Here is a 5482-nt window from a genome sequence, read left to right as displayed (position 1 = left end):
CCTTGTTGATAAGGCTAGAACAAGGGAAGAACAGGCAAGATTGCCTCAGGCGACAGCAGCTCCACCTTCCCCAGCACAGTAACCACAAGCAGGAGAACCTCGGGTAATTAATGTAATTCACTCAAAGGTCAATGAAAACGAGATTCAGGGGGAGACCCAGAAGGTAAAACATCTGTAGCATGTCTACCAAGTCGGGGAGAAGAGATATCGTGCAGAGGAGTGCCAGGGACCAGTAGTGTCCTTTTCTGAAGCCGACCTTGAGATGGTGCAGCATCCACATAATAATGCCTTGGTAGTATCCCTCCAAGTTGGGGAATGCCAAGTAAAGCGCATCCTGATTGACCAAGGCAGCTCTTGTGACATCATATACGTCCAATGTTACAAGGAGCTCGGCCTTCACCCAGACGACATGGAGCAATCCAATAGCCCAATGGTCGGGTTCAATGGAGCGCCGACATGGCCACTGGGAACAACCAGCTTGGAGGTACAGGCAGGCACCAGGAAGATAACAACAGAGTTCACCATAATTGACACACCCTCCCCTTACAACATCATTTTGGGAAGGCCATGGTTGCATGCAATGAGGGCTGTTCCCTCAACTTTACATTAACTATTACGGTTCCCAACAGAGTATGGGATTGAGGAGGTCAGAGGAGATTAGCTGCAGGCAAAGAATTGCTCCATGGCAGCAATGAAATCCAGAAATTGAAGACGAGGACGTGGAGGTCCTAGAGGATGTCGGCAAGGAATCGGCCGAAAAAAGTGACGAAACACTGAAGAAAATCCTCGTCCAAGAGGGGGATGAGGAACGCTTCTTTCTTCTCAGCTCGAGCCTAGCCGAAGAAGAAGAAAGAGAGATAGAAGCTTTCCTGAGAGCAAATATTGAGGTGTTCGCGTGGACGCCTTACGAAATACCTGGCATTGACCCCGAGGTCACTTGCCATAAGCTGAACGTTGACAGATCGGCCAAACCGGTAGTCCAATGAGCAAGAAGACCGACGTTGATACACGTCGAAGCAGTGGAGGAGGAAGTAGACAGACTTCTTGAGGCCAGGGCCATTTGAGAAGTAGATTACCCGACATGGCTATCAAACACAGTGGTGGTGAGGAAAAAGAACGGTAAATGCAGGGTCTGTGTGGACTTTACCAGCTTGAAAAAAGCCTGTCCCAAAGACAGTTTTCCTCTACCCAAGATTGACCAGCTGGTATACGCCACTTCGGGGCATAGAAGGATGAGCTTCCTGGATGCCTACAGGGGATACCATCAGATAGCCATGTATCCCCCAGATGAGGAGAAGACTGCATTCATACCCTAAAAGGTTTGTACTGCTACAGAGTGACGCCTTTTGGGTTAAAAAACGCAGGAGCAACTTACCAAAGACTGGTAATCAAGATGTTCAAACACCTGATTGGCAGAACAGTGGAAGTTTACATTGATGACATGGTCATGAAGACCAAGGAACCTGAAGGTCATCTGGCCGACCTGAAAACAATCTTTAACATCCTTAAAACATATCGGCTCCGACTCAATGCAGCAAAGTGTGCATTTGTAGTAGGATCTGGTAAGCTTTTAGGATGCCTGGTGACTAGAAGAGGCATTGAGGCCAGCCCAGATCAGATTAAGTCCATCTTGGAATTGAAAAGCCCGACGTTGGCAAAACAGGTACAATTGTTGACTGGAAGGGCCGCGGCCCTGAATAGGTTCATAAACAGAAGCTCAGACAAGTGTAAACCTTTCTTCAACTTAGTGAAAAAAGCCACAGATTTTTTATGGACAGAAGAATGCGAGGCCGCCCTGGCCGACCTGAAGAAGTATTTGACCACAGCTCCAGTTCTTTCAAATTCAGAACCTGAGGAGGAGCTGTTTCTATACTTAGCAGTTTTAGAAGATGCAGTAAGCGCAGTAGTAATCCGAGAAGAAAAAGGGAAGCAAAGGGCTGCTTACTATGTAAGCAAAACCCTGGCCGATGCAGAAACAAGGTACCTACCCTTAGAGAAATTGGCACTAGCTTTAATAATGGCTTCAAAGAAGCTGAACCATTACTTCCAGGCCCATAAAATTGTGGTGCTAACTGAACACCCCTTGAAGTCTTTGCTACAACAAGGAGACTTGACAGGAAGAATAGCCAGATGGGCAGTGGCCTTGGGACAGTATGACATGGAGTACAGACGCATAAAAGCAATCAAAGGCCAAGTTTTGGCTGACTTCGTGGCCAAGTTCACACCAGAATCCATCGTGCATCGGGCTCCGTTGATCCGAGATGAACGATGTCCAAGTAAGCAAGGAGAAGCCCAGCCAAATGCAACAGAACAAAGGAAAAAGGAAAAACTCAGACCCTGCAGCATTTACATCGGAGACTCCTTTCGACTGTTTCTCGATGGGAGCTCAAACCGGCAATAAGCGGGGGCAGGAGTAGTACTGGTATCTCCAGATGGAGACGTATTGGAACAGTCCATTCGATTGGGGTTCAAGGCCTCAAATAATGAAGCAGAATATGAAGCATTGATTGCAGGACTAAAGCTGACGGTAGCAGCAGAAGCAGATGAAGTGATAGTCTTCTGTGACTCGCAGCTCATAGTTAACCAGACAACGGGCGAATTTGCAGCCCGAGATGAAAGGATGTCAGCCTACGCAAAGGAAGTCAACAGGTTAGTAGCTTTGTTTCATAATTGCCGACTACATCAGGTTAGCCGAGATGATAACAGTCACGCGGATGCACTAGCCAATCTGGCCAGTACAATACAACCTGGAAAAGCAAGGACAATAATGGTCGAATACTTGCTGGGCCCGAGCATCGAACCACTGACCACAGAGCACGAAGCAATGTCTCTGGACATTGGACCAAGCTAGATGGATGCAATTGTTGCATTCCTGAAAGAAAAAAAGCTGCCAGACGACCACAAGAAGGCACACAAGATTAGATTGAAGTCGGCGAGATTCAATCTGACAGCAGAAGGACATCTCTACAGAAGATCTTTCACTGGACCCCTTTTAAGGTGTGTACACCCGTCACAAGTTGAAGATTTTTTGTATGAAATACATGAAAGAATCTGTGGAAGCCACACTAGGGGCAGATCACTTGCCTATAGGGCTATTACCCAGGGGTATTAGTGGCCCTACATGTAGAAAGATGCATAAGCGTATGTGAAGAAATGTGAAAAATACCAAAGGTTTGCACCATTGCTACACCAACCAGCAACAGACCTAAACCCAGTATCCAGTCCTTGGCCGTTTGCCTAATGGGGCATGGATCTCGTTAGGCAACTGCCCCAAGCAACTGGACAAAGGAAGTACCTGCTGGTAGCAACAGACTACTTCACCAAGTGGATAGAAGCTGAGCCCCTAGCCAAGATCCGAGATGTAGACATGAAGAACTTCTTATGGAGGAACATCATCACCAGATTTGGGATTCTGAGAGCAATAGTTGCTGACAATGGAACATAATTTGGCAGCAAGCTAATCAAGAACTTCTGTGCAAAGTTCAAGATCAAGAACTACTTTTCAACCCCAAGCTTTCCTCAAAGCAATGGACAAGCAGAAGCATCCAACAAAGTTATCCTAGATGGGATAAAGAAGAGGTTACAAGCAGCAAAAGGAAAGTGGGTGGATGAACTACCAAATGTACTCTGGGCATATCGGACTACGGGGGAATCCCCCTTTGCCATGACCTATGGCACAGAAGGTGTCATTCCGCTTGAAGTCGACATCCCTAGGATCAGAACCCAGGGAGTAGAGAACGGGACTAATGATGTACTCTTAGCCCGAGATCTAGACTTACTAGAAGAAAGAAGGGAGAATGCTGCAATTCAGCTCGCAGCCTACCAGCAGCAGCTCACCAGAGCTTATAATAAAAGAGTCAACCCAAGGGAATTCCAAGTCGGCGACCTAGTTTTGAGAAAAGTCGTCGGCAACAAGAAGGATCCCAGGGAGGGCAAGCTTGGCCCAAACTGGGAAGGACCCTACAGAATCACTTCGGTATTGGGCAATGGGGCATATCGGCTTGAAGATAATGAGGGCAAAGAGTTGCCAAGACCCTGGAATACTTGTAATCTAAAGTTTTTCTATCATTGAATTTTCCTTGTTGCTTGCCGACATAATGAATAAAATTTCAACATAATTCTACTATGTTTGTGACTGATAAAGATACATAACGTTTTTTCTAGAAGACATGCATAATGAGATCCCAAGTGGAACTTAGGTTCACATTAGGGGGCAGAGAAAAGAGATATGATGTTTAACACTTGTTGAAACTTGAGAAAAGTTTACAAGTTAAAGTTAAACCGAAATGATATTTAACACTTGTTGAAACTTGAGAAAAGTTTACAAGTTGAAGTTAAACCGATATGATGTTTAACACTTGTTGAAACTTGAGAAAAGTTTACAAGTTGAAGTTAAACCGATATGATGTTTTACACTTCTTGAAACTTGAGAAAAGTTTATAAGTTGAAGTTAAACCGATATGATGTTTTACACTTCTTGAAACTTGAGAAAAGTTTACAAGTTAAAGTTAAAATCGAGATAATGTTAAAACACTTGTTGAAATTTGAGAAAAATTTACAAGTTAAAACCAAGGAAGTATTGAGCTAAATACTTACGTACTTGCCGATGTAAACTAAAGTGTTTCACCCCGAGAAGATTGCACAAGACTATGGCGCATCTTGAAGAACACAAAATTATTCTAAGTATGAAAGTCATACAAGAAGCAATAAAGGGAAGGCAAACAATGCAAACATTCAAGAAAGAAGGAAGTTGTATTCATTAAACGGCACATCGGCAACTTAAAGAGTTTACATTACTTTGAAAGAAGAAACAAAGTACAAAAAAGGAAAAGAAATATATCAAAACTAAGACTCCTCAGCATCATTGGTAGGCTGGGTCTGGATCTCGGAAGACTGTTGGGAGGACATCTCGGCCACCTACTCGACTGCAAGCTCAGCATCGATCTCTTGTAGAGTCTGATCAAGGCTCTTGTCGGCGAGAGGCACGTCCAAAGATGCCTGCTCAGGGGTAGCTTCGTTGGGGACCTCCTCAACCTCCTCATCTTGAGTCAAGTCTAGGACTTGCTCATTTTGAGGAAGAGACTTGGCCCCAGCATCGTCTTTTGGCTTCCTCACCAAAACCTCCTCCTTGGACTCAGAATCGTCGTCGACAGGCTGGCTTGGAGTTGGGGGGAATAGCAGAGGAAGGACATCGACATTTCTGAGAGGGGAGTCCTCGGGGACATCAAGCCTTTTTAGGAAAGTCATCCAGCCAAGGGTGAAACCCCTGTTGCATGCCTGCTTCACCTGCTTTTCGTAGTCCGCCATGACGTCGGCCACCCCATCGTTGTAGCCCTTTTCATCAACTGCCTTGACTTCAGCCTCTTTGGTGGCCAGAGCATCTTGCAATTCTTTTTGGGCCTGGGCCATTTTCTCCTCGGCATCCTTATTTTCAGCCTCAAGCACCTTTTTGATGGCCTCAGCAGAGTCCGCCTTTTCTTCA

The sequence above is a fragment of the Camellia sinensis genome, unplaced genomic scaffold, assembly GCF_055761805.1.
Source record: "Camellia sinensis isolate YWXY unplaced genomic scaffold, ASM5576180v1 Unanchor3, whole genome shotgun sequence".
Lineage (NCBI taxonomy): Eukaryota > Viridiplantae > Streptophyta > Magnoliopsida > Ericales > Theaceae > Camellia > Camellia sinensis.
This window is presented reverse-complemented; position numbering follows the sequence as displayed.